The sequence below is a fragment of the Eschscholzia californica genome, unplaced genomic scaffold (assembly GCF_041429995.1).
Source record: "Eschscholzia californica isolate CP2 unplaced genomic scaffold, dmEscCali1.0.p SCAF_1, whole genome shotgun sequence".
In the NCBI taxonomy this organism is placed as follows: domain Eukaryota; kingdom Viridiplantae; phylum Streptophyta; class Magnoliopsida; order Ranunculales; family Papaveraceae; genus Eschscholzia; species Eschscholzia californica.
The window spans coordinates 57,159,862-57,177,674 of record NW_028238198.1 but is presented as its reverse complement, the minus strand read 5'-3'; positions in this window follow the sequence as shown (position 1 = coordinate 57,177,674).

Here is a 17,813-nt window from a genome sequence, read left to right as displayed (position 1 = left end):
TAATTAAGACAAAAATATGATGCATTCGTGAAGCACAAAGAGTCTCTAGGAGCCAGTCTAGGGTTCTCTCTTATTTATTGCAAGGCAACTTAACTGGAAAAAGGAAAGAAATTGAAATTGTCCTCTAAACAGTAACCAGTCAGCAGTCAACTTCATCAAATTAAACCGAATCCTAGAAAGTGCATCAAGTCTGACTCAGTAAACTAAAGTTGAAAGACTTAAACTTCGTGGCCAAAATCTGTGCTCAATGGTTGCTTGTGTTGCTTAAAAGCAAATGCATCAAGTGTTATATTTACCCAAATCCTTTTTGCTCTTGAAGAGGATAAACCAAGTTGTAGTAAGCATTCCTCTAGAATATAACCAACACAATGGGTTTCTTATGAAAATGTTAAAATGTTAAAAATGTCAAAATCTGTCCTTTTTTGCTTTTGTTATTTGCAGTCAACTTCATCAAATTAAACCGAATCCTAGAAAGTGCATCAAGTCTGACTCAGTTAACTAGAGTTGAAAGACTTAAACTTCGTTGCCAAAATCTGTGCTCAAGGGTTGCTTGTGTTGCCTAAAAGCAAATGCATCAAGTGTTATCTATCTTACCCAAATCCTTTTTGCTCCTGAAGAGGATAAACCAAGTTGTAGTAAGCATTCCTATAGAATATAACAAACAATGGGCTTCTTATGAAAATGTTAAAAATGTCAAAATCTGTCCTTTTTTGCTTTTGTTATTTTATATGATTTATACATGGCAAAAAGAATAAATAAATTTACTTAAAAGATCCCAACTTTCTAATAATATTGAATGAAAAAGCAGGCACTAAATGTTTGAGGTTGTTATTCGGTCGGTATGTATAGGCATGAAAGTAACAAATCAAGTCTCATCTAATACGATTTGAATATTTTCCTGGGCCCTAAGTTCACTACTTCTTCCGCTCCATATCAAAGAGCTAACTATCTTAAGGTCAATGTTAGCCGTATAAACTTTACTCCAACCAAGACCCCCTTCAGAATAATACCAAGACCCCCTTCAGAATAATACCAAGACCCCCTTTAGATTCCTAATACCAAGACCCCCTTCAGAATAAGGCATACAAACTTTACTCCAACCAATAGCTGCTCTTTTTAAATCATCCCCAGAGCCATTCCATAAGAACCTACTAAGCATAGAATCAAGCTCCTTCATAGCCCTCTTAGGAATATCAAAAACACTAAACCAGAACAACACCATGCTCTGCAAAATAGACTTAATGACCACCACTTTACCAGCATAGGAGAGAAACTTAGTCTTCCAAGACTTGATTCTGCTTCTAACTCTATCCAAAAGAGGCAAACAATCACAGTATTTAAGCCTAGTGGACACCAAAGGCACTCCTAGATATCTAACAGGAAGGGAACCACACTCAAAGCCTAAACAAGAAACCACTAGGCCCAGAGCCTCATCAGTCAGACCAGCAACAAAAAGAGAACTTTTCCCAATATTGACTTTAAGCCCAGTACAAGTATGAAACTCATTCAAACAATCATGTAAGGCCTCTACAGAGCTCATGTCTCCCTTGGAGAAGACCAGCAAATCATCAGCAAATGCTAGATGAGTAACCACAGGCCTAAAACACTTAGGGTGCAAGCTAAACCTGCCCTCAGCCAACCTCCTGAGAACCAACACATTAAACACTTCCATAACAAGAATAAATAGATAGGGGGACATAGGACAACCCTGTCTTAACCCCCTTTTGCCCCCAAAATAGCCAAAAGAACATCCATTCACCATTATAGAGAAGCTGGCAGTGGAAACACAAGCTAAAACCCAATCTCTGAATTTAGAAGGAAACCCCGTTTTCTCCATTACTTTCATCAAGGCAGACCATTCAATAGTATCATAGGCTTTATGAAGTTCGAGCGTTACTTTACTGAAGTTGGACCAATCAAGTGGCTAATGATGGTCTTTAAAGAAGATTCTCGAAGACTTTAAGAGTCATTTCGTTACAAAGATTATATGGGAATCGTTATTACTCAAGATGGGATTTCAGAGAGTATGTGCTGCAGATTGGGAATGGGAGCTAAAGTGGTGTATCAATCACTTTGGTGGGCTTTCTATCGCTGCCCGAGTGGGTCGTTTGCTTCTAAATGCCTATGTTTATCATATTTGGAAGGAGCGGAATAATAGGGTATTTAGAAGTAATGTCATGTCACCGGGGTTGATTATACACACTATTTGTGATGAAGTGAGGATCAAGCTGAATACCGTTACCAAATGGTTTGAAGATACGGAGGAGAATCGGAGAACCATCGATCGCTGGAATCTTACTATCTCTCTCCAAAAGCCGGTTTACACTTCATGCAAATGGACTCGGCCGACGGCAGGGAGATATATGATTAATACGGATGGTGCATTGAACGAGGTGGATGCGGGATATTCGAGACTCGGAGGGGACTGTTGTGAGAGCAGCCCCAGATCAGGTTGACGGACAAACTATTTTCATACACGAGCTACAGGGTGTTGAGTTGGGATTGGAGTTAGCACTTAGTGTCGGATTGCAGAAAGTTGAACTTGGTCTTGACTCGATGAATATCAAGTTACTTCTTGCAAAACCACATCAGAAATTACCATGGAGGGCGAGGCGTTTGTGGAAGAGAATTCAGAGGCTTCGGCGTTTTCGAGTTTTTCATGTTTATAGAGAAGCCAATCAGGCTGCAAATTTCTTGTCGAAGATGAAGCTCGGACCGGGGGTCATTCACTTGAATATTAGTCAACTTCCGGTGGAATTAGTTGATATCGTTAATGCGGACTCTAGAGGAACAGTGAGAATGAGGAAAGGGTGGGGCTAATGAGATGATGTAATTTGACTTCTTTGCTGTTTTTTTTTATTTCTTATTTCATTGTATTCGTTTCGGGCTCCTCCTGCTTATCATAGTCAAAAAAGTTTAGTCTACTCTTTTTATATTCATTCATTTAAACTAAGCTGTTTCCAATGTATCTAGTTTCTATGCATTTAGACTAGCTTTTATTTCCCCATTTAATGTATTCTCCTCTATATAATGAGGCTTATTATGAATGGAAAAAGGGAGAGAATATTGAATTGGAAATTATAGAGTCTTTGTGACTTTGGATCTGTTTAGATCAACTCCTTTATCCTCTGGTTTTGGAAGAGCCATTAGTGGTGGATTTCGAGCGTCTTTATCATCTGGTGGTGGCAACTTTATCCAGGTGTACTCCAATGAAAGAGGAGTGCTAGGTAGGGTCCGTTATTCTGAATCATATAGAATTGAAGAGAGAGAAAGTCCCAGGAGGTGCGATTTTGGCGGCGGTGGTCTCTTTTTCCGGCAGTGGTTGCTGGTGTCTCTTTTTGGCCGACAAATCTATTTTGATCGACGTTTTCTCCTTTCTTCTTGGATTTCAGTTCCTTTTCTCTGGTTTTCGACAATCTCTTCACCACTGTTTGCTTTTTGGAGCTACAGTTGGTGAACAGAGATGAAGGGTTCCCTCCATATTTCTGGTGTTGATAGTGCTGGTCATGTTAGATTGGTAAAATCGACAGAACAGGAATCTTTGGTTGAGGGTACGTTGAATTCAGTTGCTGTGAGGGGTGGCGCTTGGGTTTTGCGTCAACCTACAAGAGTTTCACAACCACCTAAGCATCCTGGTGGTGTTGCAGATGGTCCTTCTTCTGAGCTTCCTTCGAACCAGTCTTCTGCCATTCCTGACCTAGGTATTCATCCTTCTCTTGACTGGACTAAGATTTTTGCTAAAAATCGGCTTGCTGGTCGGAAACCTTTAGAGTTTCGTAACCCTGTGTTAGTAGATGGTCGTACTGTCATTTCTTCCTCAAATTATTCTGATCGAATTGAAGAACGTAAGAAGTGGATTATTGAGAATTTTTTTGGTAGTAAGCTACCTTTCATGGTTGTTAAAAAATCACTGTTGAGCATTTGGAAACCTAAGGGTGATGTCTCCTTTACCCTTCATGGTGATTCTGTTTATGTTATTAGAACTGCTCTAGAAGAGGATAGGCGTAAGATCCTAGAACATGAGCCAATCTCTGTTGCTAACAGGATCTTCATTGCTAGACCTTGGGACCCTTTTCTTGAAGAGGAGGTAATGAAGCTGAAATCAATGCCTCTTTGGATTAAACTCAAAGGGGTTCAATAATACATTTTGAAGAGGAGAGAGAAAGAGCCGAGAGGCGCGATTTTCTAGGGTTCTTTTTCACGCAACTTTCCGGCAATCTTGGGGCGGCGGTCATTGGCCGTCTCTCTTGTTTTCTGTTCGATAGCTTCCTTTCTTCAGACATCATCTCTTTTGAGAGTGTATGTTGGAAAGGAAGGAGGCGAAGGTCCTTCCCCTACCTCTGGTGTAGAGAATTCAGTCCCTTTGGTGGCTGGAACCTCTGCGAAACAGAGTGGTGATGGTGGGAAGAAGTCGTTCGATTCTGAGGCTGGTAATTCTTCCTCTTACCCTTCTGACCGGGCATCTCTCTTTCTACGCAAGAAAGCTGTTGTTCGTACTCCTCTCTTATACACTGCTCCTACTGTTCTGGATGGGAAGGTTTATGTACATCTCTCTGTTGCTGATTTTGAAGTTGAGCGAAAGGAGTGTGAATCTCTTCTTGTTGGGTCTTTTGTAGGTAAGAGGTTATCTTACCCTGTTGTTTTAAATGCTTTGATTAAGACATGGCAGCCTAAGGGTGAGTTGAAGGTTACTCTTCATGGTGAGTCTCTGTTTTTCATGAAGTTTTCACTTGATGATGATAGAGAAAGGGATTTAGATCACGAGCCTATGTTTATTATGAATCATTTGTTTATCACTTGACCATGGACTCCTTTTATTGAGAATGAGATGCAAAATTTAGCCACTATTCCTATTTGGGTCTTCTTTAGAAATGTTCCCTCATTGTTTTGGAATCCAAAGGGTATAGCTCGAATTGCTAGTGCTCTTGGTAAGCCTATTATGTCGGATCATCCTACTGAAAGGAAGACTAAAATGTCTTATGCTGGAGTTTGTATTAAGGTGGGGAGGGGTTGCTTATATCCTACTGAAATTCCTTTGGTTGTTGATGGCAGTGCTATGGGTTTGGTTAGAGTAGAATACCCATGGAAACCTACTGTTTGCTCTGGCTGTAATGAGTTTGGTCATATTCTTAGTAGATGTCCTTATGTTCCCAGGCCTGAAGGAATGATCAAAAGAAAAGGAATGGTGCTCCACCTGCTCGACCAAATGTTAGTGAGAAGACCCCTGTTAGGCCTTCCACTGGTCAGGGACAGTCTCAGTCAATTGGTTCTTTGAATAGAGATGTGGTTGCTGGTTCCTCTCATGGTAAGCTGGGTGTATTGTTTGTGGGTGAGAAGAGTTCTTCTCAGAAGTCCTTGGCTCTGGGGGGGGGGTCAGCAGAGCTCTAGATATTCTGTACTTAGTAGCTCTATAATGGAGGAGGATCAGATGGATGTGGGTGAGGCTCAGTTTGCTGGTTCTGACCAGAGTTCTTCTGGTGGTAATATTAATATGGGGGAGGAAGGTTGGACCCCAATTGTCAAGAGGAAGAGTAAAGGGGGTATGAAACACTCTGAGCTGGGGCGTAAAAGAGTTTTTATTGAAGCTGAGGAGGTCCATGAGAGTTCTATGGAGAGGGATGATAACTCTGGCTCTGAGAAGGACCATATAGGGCAGGAGTCTGAAGAGATTGACCATGAGGTGATTCAGCAGGGTGGTCAAGTTGACAGTGTAGCTAATGCTATAGCTATTTTTGATAAGAAGGGTCTGAGCTTTGGGGAGCCAGGAGGCAGTCTTAGGAAACCATTAAGGATTTTAAATGGTTAACTTAGGATGCTGGAATGTGAGAGGCCTCAATGGTCCTCACAAAATAAGAGAGGTCAAAGACCTCATTAGGATTAACAAGTTGTGTTTGTGTGGGTTAGTTGAAATTAAAGTTGCTGAGGTGAATAAGTTGGCTGTTCAGAGGTCTATAAATCCTTTCTGGGAGTATATGGACAATTATTCAGCTGGAGTTGGTGGTAGGATTTGGGTTGGTTGGGATGCTAATATGCTGAGCATTAGCCTTCTCTTTTGTTCTGCTCAAATTTTGGCTATTAGAGTTGTTACTCTTGACTCAAAGGTGTTTATGCTTGCTGTTGTGTATGGGTATAATACTAGAACCCAGAGGTGTGACTTGTGGCAGGAGATGAGGCTTTTGGTTAGAAAATTTCCTGGGCCTTGGTCTTTTATGGGGGATTTTAACTCAATTCTCAAGGCTGATGAGAAGGTGGGTGGTGATCTTGTGGGGTTTGGAACCTATGCTGGTTTTGCTGCTTGTGTTTTTTATACTGAGTTATTGGACTGTCCTTATACTGGCTGCCAATATACTTGGAACAACTTACAAGAGGGGAATGCAAGTGTATATTGTAAATTAGACAGAGTTCTGATTAATGTTGATTGACTGAGCCTCTTCCCTGCTTCTAGAGTGTGTTTCCTCCCTCCTGGGATGGTGGATCACTCTCCTGCTATCTTATCTTTAGATGATGTGGTTTGTATTGGGAGGAGACCTTTCAAGTTCTTCAATTTTTGGTGTGATGAGCCTGGCTTCCTTGATCTTGTGAAAGAGGAGTGGGGAAGGAAGATTCAGGGCACTCCAATGTTTCAGCTTGTCTCTAAATTGAAGAGGGTTAAGGCTAGACTTGTTCAATGGAAGGTTGCCAATTATTTGAATGTTTCTGGTAAAGTTTCTGAGGCTAGGAGGGTGGTGGAGGAAGTGCAGGAGCAGCTTCACTCTAGTCCACAGAATGTTGAGCTTAGGAGAATTGAGAGGCAAGCTGTTTCTGATCTCTCTCATTTGGTTGGTGTCGAGGCTTCCCGCTTGAGGCAGAAAGCTAGAATCCAATGGTTAACTAAGGATGATAGCAATACTAAGTTCTTTCATCATACTATAAAGAAAGAAGGGCCAGGAACAGTATCTTCAAGATTACCAACAGTGAGGGGGTGGTGTTGGAGGAGCAGCAGCTTGTGGTTGATGAATGTGTCTCATTCTATAGGTCTTTCTTTGGTCAGGAGGATGGAGGGGAGAGAGAGGATGAAATTCTTTATTCTTTTTCTTTTGCTAATTCTCTTTCTCCTTGTGATGAGCAGGTCCTTGTGGCTCTAGTGACTAGAGATGAAGTTACTTTTGCTCTCTCTACAATTGGTTCTGACAAAGCTCCTGGTCCTGATGGGTTTTCTTCTTATTTCTTCAAGAGATGCTGGTCTGTGGTGGGTGATGATTTCACTTGAGCTATCCTAAGCTTCTTTAAGTCAGGGAAGTTGTTGGGTGAGGTGAATGCTACTCTTTTATCTTTGGTTCCAAAAGTTCCTAATGTGAATACCATGTCTGATTTTAGATCCATTGCTTGTTGTAATGTTATCTATAAAACTATCACTAAGATCTTAACTGCGAGGCTCAAAAGTGTAGTTAAGACCTTAGTCAGTGAGAATCAATCAGCTTTTATCTCAGGGAGATCCATTCAAGATAATATTATGCTTGCCCATGAGCTTGTGAGGGCTTATGGTAGGAAGGATGGCCAGCCTAGGTGCACTATTAAGATAGACTTGCAAAAGGCTTATGATACTGTTAGGTGGAGCTCTCTTCTCAAGATTCTTAAGAAGTTTGGCTTACCTGATAGATTTGTCCATTGGATTGAGGTATGTATCACAACTTTTTGTGATTATGTGTTACCATCTTTGAATACTGTTAGATCATGGCCCGTTCTTATAACGGTTGGCCATTCGATGTTGATGATGATGAGATTGTTTCGAGGATTCCCCGCACTAACCGACCTGATATGACCTTAGGTGAATACGAAAGGATGTGTAGGGATGCTCCGATTAGTGAGGGGAATAGACCATTTGAGCCTGACCGATCTCGTATGACCCTAGGAAAATACCGATGGATGTGTAGAGACGATCAGATTAGTGATGGATATGGTCCGACATCAAATATGTACGAGAGACCTTACATTTCACACTATTCTGAGACCAATGATTTTAGAGGCAGGTATGATCCTAGTATGCACGGTGGGAGTTATTATCAAGAGTCTTCATTTAATTACACTTGTGAGCCTTATCATGAAGAGACTCTTGAAGATAAATCTCAATTAGAGTCTGTGAGTCGTCTGACTGAAATGATGTTACAACTTGAAGAGACACAAGATCGATTTGAACAGATGCAGATTCAAATGCAACAAGAGTTACATCAGAGGTTTGAGTGATCTAAATCATCAATTAGAATCTCTAAATCATCCATTAGAGATGATGATGTCACAGTTATTAGCCGATGAGGAAGGGGTTTTACCACCCCAAACTCAAGAGGGTACTAGGTCCGATGGCGAGGGTAATACGTCTAATTCTAGTACTAAGTTAAATGTCGACGAATCAACTGAGAGGACCCAAGAGCTTGAACAAACTGATAACCTTGTTGTCTCGTTTCCTCACCATGTGTCATCTCATCATGATAGGACTACATTAGACTTTGAGATTCAGGATGATGGCTCTATGAACAAGTTTGGGGATGACATTATTTTGAACTTTTCGATTTTCGACACTTGTAGGGAGTCAGTCTTAGATGCCAGACATGATGTTATAGCTGACTATGAGGCTTTAGATGCCTTTGAGGACATCGATGACATAGTACCTAGAGACATGTTGGATAGTTTGTCGGACCATTTACTTAAGGAAACCATGGACCTTGACTTGGTTCCTGAGCCTATTGCCTTACCCTTAGAGTCCAGTTCAACCATTCACGTGATCTCAGACTCGGTCGTTGATCCCTTTCGGGACATTTCAGACGTCTTTCCTAGAATGTCTATGGACTTAGTGGATGTTCTATCCACTAAGCTTGCAGATGACTATTTGCCTTCGACTGACCTCTTAGCCCTTCACCTGTATGTCGATCCTTTTGACGACTTCTTAGTCGTCACCCCTAGCATTTATGCTTACTTAGTGGACCGTGCATCCACTAAGTTTGGGGATGGCTTATTTTCTTCAATCGTCTTACTTGCACTTTATGGTTTGTACATAGTTGTGAGACGATTACCATTTGTATATAGCTTTCTTTGGGTTGACCCCCAAATCTTTCGTCTTTTGCTTTATGATCGTTAGGCCGATTGAGATGGGTCTTGATGTTTGTGGGTATCATCTCTGTAAACCCTCCACGAGACATAACTCGTGTTCTTGTGTGAAATCAAGAGAATCAAAGGCTAATTGCATAGCTCAATGCAATCGTGTATACCCACGTTAGTGGTAGATTTGTATGTGGTCATGTCTGTTATGTGATTCATTCTCATGATATTTGTTGATATTTTAGGAGCAATTCTTATATGTTTTACTTCTAAGGCGTGGTTTGTTCCAAGTTTGGGGATGACGCGAGCTTGGCATTAACTTGGAACCTCTTTATACATGAGCCTTGGTAGTATCATCTTTTATCTCCTTCGGTTATGGTAATATCTCTCCACTCTTCTCTTTAGATTGATGTGCCTCTTTATCTTTTAGTGAGTGTATGCTTAGAACATTCATTGAGGACAATGTTAGTTTTAAGTTTGGGGATGCGGGATATGACCATAACCAATGCATGACCATGGGTTTCAAAGACAAAAGGGTTCAAATTAGCCAAAATTTGAAAATTTTGAACATTTTGAGTAGATTTGCATGTGATTCTAGTGATATTTTTAAGAATTTTGATGCATATGTATCGAGTTGATGAGTTTTGTGATTGCTAATGGCCTTTGCATGAAAGTCGAGTCTTTTAGTATTTGTGTTGACCAAAAACTACATCTGGGCCCTCGACGATAAAATGTCCATCGAGACGTCAAACCCAACTCGGCTCGCTTGTCCTTGTTTGGGCCCAGCCCAGAAGTCTCTTAATGGGCACTCGTCAACTAGACCCTAAAACTCGTGTCAAGGCCCAATCACGTGCAAAGAATTTCCACGTGCACAAAGCTCCACACGCCCGAATCTCCACACGTCTGGCGCTCGACACGTCTATATCTCCACGTACCACGTGTAAGAGATTATTTAATGAAGAGATCCTCTACATGTCAAATATATCCATAATGACAAAGATCTCAGACTTGGTCAACGTAACTCCAGCAACGAATATTCCCCATTAATGAAAGGCAAAACATGGTAACGTCTCACATAAATAATGAGACCATGTACATGCACACTGAGAGTCATTACCAGAGAACATGCACAACCGTTGTGCATGTACAACTCGTGCACACGTCAACACATCCCAGGTATCTTGCCATGCATTTACTCTGTAACGGTCAAGCCTTTACTCCCCCCGACGGATCACTCCTCAAGCCTATATAAAGAGGAGCACTTTCATTTCTCAATCATCGAATGCAGAGCAAAGCAACCCACACTACTTCTTTCTCCACCCGCTCGCTGTTCTTCTATCCTTGAGACATTTTGCATACAAGTTCACCTGGTTCTGGTCGTCGACACTACTAGACGCCTCAAGGGTTTTAAAGCTTATCCTTGCTCGACGCTTCCTGCTCGACGCTTCCAGACGTCTTCGAGGAGATCACAACCTTCTTCTTGCTCGACGCTACTGGTAACATCTACTCTCATACTTCTGATCATTTCACTCCCATAGATTCGAACTCCGGTCACTCTACGAGCCTAGCCACTCTCCGATTATACATCAACGGTTACACCCTCGGCTTTTCATTTATTATTCATTGTAATACTTTGCTGACTTGACCGTCGGAGGGCCCTTGGCAGGCACCATCCCGGTGCCCCCCCAAGCCTTCACGGGTTTGTTTGTGTCTGTTCACCTTCTTTTGCAGGTTTCTTTCACACGTTGCTGGTGCCCATCAATCAAGAACTCGACGTTTGGAATTCCAGAAGACGTTTCCGCTACCGACCTTCTGACTTCCGACCCGTAGACTTCTCACCGTCTACAGTTTGGCGCCCACCGTGGGACCTCAGCAACTAATAACGAAGACAATCAGCCAAATGGAAGAGAACATGACATCTGCTCCTCTTGACGTTTCTGCTCAACTTGCTGCACTTACCGCTCAAGTACGAGAGAACTCTGAACGCTTCAAAGCGTTGGAAGAAGAGAACATGTTGGTTAGAGCAGAGAACCAATTACTCCAGGAAAAAATTACTGAACTTTCTATGACGACTCCAGGATGTTCCGGAATTCATACCTCGAGAAATGCCAGACCAGTTCCTACAAGTACAGAAGGAACAGGCCCCTCGAGTCAAGAAGTTCTTGTAACAGTTGGAGGATCAACTCCAATCCCTACCGCTACTCCTGTCACACCATTACGTGACTCCCAGCACACGCATCAAACTCTTCCAACTACTACACCCTTTTACTCTTCTCTCCCATATACTTTACCTACTATGTATCCTATGACAAATGGATCAACTCAAGTTAATGTATCTTCTGATTCGCTTTCGTTTGAGTTTACAGGTAACTCCTCTAGAGCAGGCAATGGCAAAGAAATTGGCAGAGATGGAAGCATTGATTACACGTATTCCAGGAATGCCCACTCCTTTCAAAAAGAGTCTTCCTCACAGCTACGCTGACTCGCCCTTTGTCGACGCTATCGCGTTGGTGGAGATGCCAAAGAAGTTTTCTTTCCCGAACATGAAGATGTATGATGGTACATCTGACCCAGATGACCACATTGCCTCTTACAAACAGAGGATGTTCACAGCAGCTATTCCAAGAGACCTGCGTGAAGCCTGCATGTGCAAAAGTTTTGGGTCTAGTCTCATCGGACCATCATTACAGTGGTACACAAACCTCCCAAATAACTCGATTGCATCATTTGCCCAGTTGACGGACACCTTTGTCGAACAATTCGCCAGCAGCAAAAAGTTAGAAAAACTTTCTGGTGACTTGTACCGAGTCCGTGAGGCCGAAGTCGAGGCGAAATGTACTAACTTGGGAATCAAGGTTTTGTGACTTCGGAACATAGATGTGCTCATTATGGTATGACACTTGCATTTTAAGATGAGACCATTAGTGAAGAGATCTTTTTCTTTTTTTGCAGGAATCAGCAGGGACTAGTGAAGAGATCTTTAGCTTTTACAAGAACTTATTTACTTGATTCATTATGTGTTGACATGCTTAAACCCTTTTGGACCCTTGTGTATTTTGAACCATGATGTTTGTGGGTGTCATCTATGGAAACCCTCACGAGACCGCACTCGTCCACTAAGGCAACCTAGGGGTTTAACGGCTTGTTGCATACGCTAAATGCAACCGGGATGCCTCCGAAAGTGAGTTAGGTCTTTTCTTTTGTTTTGTTTTGCTCGAGGACTAGCAAAATCTAAGTTTGGGGATGTTTGATGGGTCATGAAAATGCTCCATCTGAGTCGTTTAATTTATTCGAGTTAGTTCGTTTCGAGTCTTTATAATAATAAAATGGTTGGTTTTCTTGATTAGGTGTCTTTTGGAGAGTTAGGTGTGAAAAACGGTTAAAAACGAGGAAAAGATGCATGAAGGGTATTTTGGTCATTTGGAGTGAAAGACATTCTGGTAATTTGGCCAAGGTCAGTGCGTGGTTGAAAAGTAGAGGTCGAGACGAGTCTTTAGGAGAAAACGGAAGTCAATTCGGAGTCCGGATGAGTGAAAAATGCAAAGTCAAAGTCAGGTCAACATTTGGTGGACATTTGGTCAAGTTTCGGGACACTGTCGGGAAGAACTCTGTCGCCCGGTATACCGACAGACACGTGTCGTGGTACGGAGGTTGGATCATCCAATATTCGTATTCACGCTCAGCAGCGAAATGAACCTTATAGGCCGGATCCAGTGTAGCGCGTAGCAATTTAGTCTCATAGTCCCGATCCAACGTTTTAATCCTGACGGCTCGCTCCCGCGTTATCAAGATCTAACGGTTGCTGTGTGTCCCTTCCGTTATTCCTGTCCCGTGCTGCCCGAAGCAACTTAGAAAACATGCTCCTTACACGTGTCTCTCCTGGAACACTCCAGATCCGTGAGATCCTCCATCCGACGGCTGCTGTGTCTCTCTCAACTTTATATCATGATCCCTTTTACACCCTAGCATCTGAATTCGAACCCAGCAAACCCTAGCCGCCGGGTCATTAGTGCTTTAGGGTTTTTTATATTTTAAACCCCCATAATTCCAAATATAACCTTCTCTTTAATCCTTTTTACCATTTAACCCAACCAAAGTCCTAACCCTATATAATAGCACTTGCTCCTCCATTAAAACTTAAACTTGAAAACCCTCTCAATCCCTCTTCTCTATTCCCTTACCTTCTCTTTCTCTACTTTTCTTTCTCTAACCCTAAAATCATCCTCTCAATCTCCAAGAACCTATTTTTTTCTCCAACCTATTTTTTCTTCTACCAAATCCATTTTTTCCATTCTTTTTCCATCTTTCTCTACTATTACTACTACTTTCTCTCTACCACTATTATTCTTCCATTAGTAGTCATCTCCTCCTTTCTTCCATATTCTTCTATCATCTTTATCCCCTTTCATCTCCTCTTTCCAATTTCTTTCTACATCTAATTTCATCTTTCTCTTTCTTTTTCTTATTTGGGTGCAATAAAATAGCTATTACTTGGATTTCTTGGAGTAAAATTCTTGAGCACAAATGGAGCAAATCTCTGATAAAATGAAGATACATGGGAATATGGAATTTGAACATTCTTGGTGATTTCTTTCCATTAATTTCTTAGTATTTTCATTTATTTTGCAATGTCAATGAATGTTACTCTAGATTCCATGTATAGTTAACTTAGCAATCTAAGGTTATAAATGAAACCCATTTTGGATCTTTCTAATACTTGTCTTGATTAATTAAATCCTTTGATGTGCTTTAATGTCTATTGATTGTTTATCTATATGGATTGGATTTTCTTTCCATTACTCATGCCTCATAATTAGATATTCCATACTTTCGTTAAGTTGTTAAATGGAGTATGCTTTTTAGATGATGAATAATAGTTAAGCAATTCGAATCTCTATAAGGTAGACAATTAGAATTAGTAATTATAAAATTGCTTTATCTAGAATATCATCCCGAGTAAATACAAAAGAGATTTAAGTAATTAAGTGCTTGTTTTATAAAGTGAAATTGTGCGGTGGATTTTATAATCTTAGATATCTTCTCACCTCTCTTAGATAGTTTAGTTTTATTTATTTTCTTATTTCTTGCAAATCAATTATCAAATTTATGAGTGGGGTGTGTGTGTGTTTTAGTCTAAGTAGTTATTGACATTTTGATTATTGGGCTAAACTCGCCGTCAATATTCGAAGTTACCTACTTATTCCTTGGGACGATTTCCCGATTTACTAACATACTATAACTTGACCTCGTATACTTGCGGGAATAGGCCTACCAGTAGCCAAGTTCTCTAATATGGCTGGTCAGGTTGCATCAGCTAAGAAAGTTGTAGAGTAGTTTCAGGACCAGCTCCATGACCAACCTCAGAGTGTTGAAATTAGAAGACTTGAGAGGCAGGCTGTTGCTTCTTATACCCATCTGGCAGGGGCTGAGGCTTTCATGTTAAGGCAAAAGGCTAGGGTTCAATGGTTGAATGATGATGATGCTAATACCAAGTTCTTTCACAGCACTATTAGAGAAAGGAAGGCCAAGAATAGTATCTTTAAATTGACTAATGGTGAGGGTGTGGTCCTTGAGGATCAGCATGATATTGTGCAGGAATGTGTGGGTTTCTATCAATCCTTCTTTGGCTACTCAGAAGGGGGGGAGAGAGAGGATGATATTTTGGATTCCCTTGAGTTTGCTAACATTCTTCTTCCTGATTGTGAGCAGGACTTAGCTGGGCCTGTCACTAGGGATGAATAGTGTTTGCTCTTTCTACTATTGGGTCAGACAAGGCTCCTGGGCCTGATGGCTTCTCCTCCTATTTCTTTAAGAGGTGCTGGGCTATAGTAGGTAATGATTTCTCTAAAGCCATTAGCAGCTTCTTCAAGTCTAGCAAATTGTTGGGAGAAGTGAATGCTACTTTTGTTTCTCTGGTGCCTAAAGTACCAAATGTGAACTCTATGGGTGATTTTAGACCTATAGCTTGCTGCAATGTGATATATAAGACCATAACTAAGATTCTTACTGTTAGGCTTAAGAAGGTGGTTGATACTTTAGCGAGTGGCAATCAATCTGCCTTTATCTCTGGGAGACCATTCAAGATAATATCATGCTAGCTCATGAGCTAGTAAGGGCATATGGTAGGAAGGATGGTCCTCCTAGGTGTGCAGTTAAAATTGATCTTCAGAAGGCCTATGATACAGTTAGGTGGTCAGCTCTTTTGAAGATCCTTAAGAAGTTCAAGCTTCCTGAGGTGTTCATTCAGTGGGTAGAAGCTTGTGTTACCACACCTAAGTTCTCTATCATTGTGAATGGGGCTGCTAATGGGTACTTTGAAGGTCACAGAGGGCTAAGACAAGGCTGTCCTCTCTCACCTTACTTGTTTGTGATGGTGATGGAAGTGTTTGCTGCTCTTATTCATAAAGAGAGGGTGGTTGGTGAATTTCAATTGCATCCTAAATGTAAAAATCTTGTTGTTACTCATCTTTGTTTTGCAGATGACCTTATGGTTTTCATGAAGGGAGATGCTACTTCTGCAGTTGCTCTGAAAAGAGTTCTGGATGGCTTGCTCTTGGGCACTGGGTTGGCTGCCAACTGTAATAAAAGCTCTGTCTTTTTGGCTGGAGTAGGGGAGCAGCTAAAGGTGGATTTGCTGGGGATCTTAGGGTTCCAGGAAGGTGCTCTGCCTATCATGTATCTTGGCTTGCCTCTTCTGTCCACTAGGTTGTCTTACACTGATTGTTTACCCTTGATTCAGAGGATATTAAGAAGGGTTCAATCCTGGAAAGCTAGGGTTTTAACCTTTGCTGGCAGACTTCTTTTGGTGAATGTGGTTTTGAACAGTATGATGATATTCTGGCTCTCTGTGTTTGTCTTACCTAAAAGGGTTTACAATGAAAACAATAAAATTTTTAGTAAATTCCTTTGGACTGGGATTGACTTAGGCTCTAAAAGAGCCAATGTCAATTGGAAGTTGGTCTGTTTGCCTAAGATTGAAGGTGGTCTTGGGGTGAGAAATATTGAAGTGCTTAATCAGGCCATAAACATGAGGCATATTTGGGAGGTTGTCACCAACAAGAACACTCTTTGGGTTCAGTGGGTCCAAAAGCATCTTATTAGAGATAAAGTCTTTTGGACCATGGATGCACCAAAAGATTGTTCTTGGTGCTGGAGGAAAATTCTTGCTGGTAGGTCTAAGGCTCAGATTTTTTTGCTCCATATTATTTGGGAATGGTGAAGACACTCTGTTCTGGACTGATCACTGGCATCCTCTTGGGGTGTTATATGAGTTTTTTTTAAGAGCAGCACAGATATAGTTCTTTCCTCAGCATCAACACTAAAGTTGCAGGGTTTCTTAGGGATGGAGCTTGGTATGTGCTTGGGTTCCTTCAGCCTGATCTTAATACAGTGTTCTCTAGACTTCATGAGGTGGCTGTGCACAGCTTGAATCAGGATAGGAAGGTTTGGAGAGTGAGCTCTCATGGGGTTTACACTCTTAAGTATACCTATGAAGCTATTAGGCCTAGGAGCCAAACTGTAGGTTGGCACTCTATTGTTTGGTATTCTCAATATGTGCCTAAGCATAGCTTCATTGCTTGGCTTGCTCTCAATAATGGGCTGAAAACTAGGGGCAGATTTAGCTCTTGGGGAATGCAGATTGATGATTCTTGTGGTATATATGTGGCCTTAGCATTGAGACTGAAAGCCATCTATTTTCCAGCTGCAGCTTTGCTCAAGACCTCTGGCACAGGCTCCTTGCTGATCTTGGGTTTGTTTGGGCTGGGTTTACTTCTTTTCAGGATGCAGTTCATTGGTGAAGTAGACACTTTCATGGTGAGTTTGTCCTGGCTAAAGTTGGTAGGCTGGTGTTTAATGCAATCATTTACCATATTTGGCAAGAAAGGAACAATAGAGTGTTCAGGCAGAAGTCTCTCTGCCCTGCTGCCTTAGCTACTATTATTTGGGATGAAGTTAGAATCAAATCTACTGCTTGGAAGGGGAGGATAGAAGACAATATGCAGAATTTTGCTGCTGTTGAGAGGCTGAATTTGAATGTTAGCTTATCTAAGCCTAAAGTCAGGGGTTATAAATGGTCTCCTCCTCCCCCTGGTTGGGTTCTAGTAAGTTCAGATGGATCCCTTGATGCTGGTTCAGCTGGGTTTGGAGCTATTGTGAGGAATGACTTGGGTGTTGCTCTTCTAATGGGAGCTCCTGCTGTTGTCCCAACTTCCATTCTTGTTCATGAGCTTCAAGGAATTGAGTTGGGGCTGAGGTTGGCTAAGCAAGTGCATAGTGATTATGTGTGGGTGGCAACTGATTCTTTGGTTGTGGTCTCTCTGCTTTCTGATTTTGAGAAGTTGCCTCCTTGGATAGCTTGGCCTGTGTGGATGAGCATTAAGAAGCTGTGGTTTGGGTTCAAGGAATGTCATGTGAAGCATGTAGCCAGGGAAGTGAATCAGAGTGCAGACTTCCTTGCTAAGATGAAGCCTGCTGCTGAGTTAATCCTGTATGCCAATAGCATGCCTCCTGAGTTAGAGAATCTTATCAAAGAAGATAGAGAGGGTAGAATTAGAATGAGAAAGTCATGGACTTAATAGTTGTTGTTTCCTTTTTAGTTCCTTTGTTGCTTTTTAGCTTTGTTTTTGCTGTTCAGGGTATGGCCCTTTAATCCTAAGCTCATCAATGCAAAAAATAAAAATAAATAATCTCATCAAAGATCAGCACTTCTGGACTTCATCGGCTTCGAGTAGAAGTTCTTG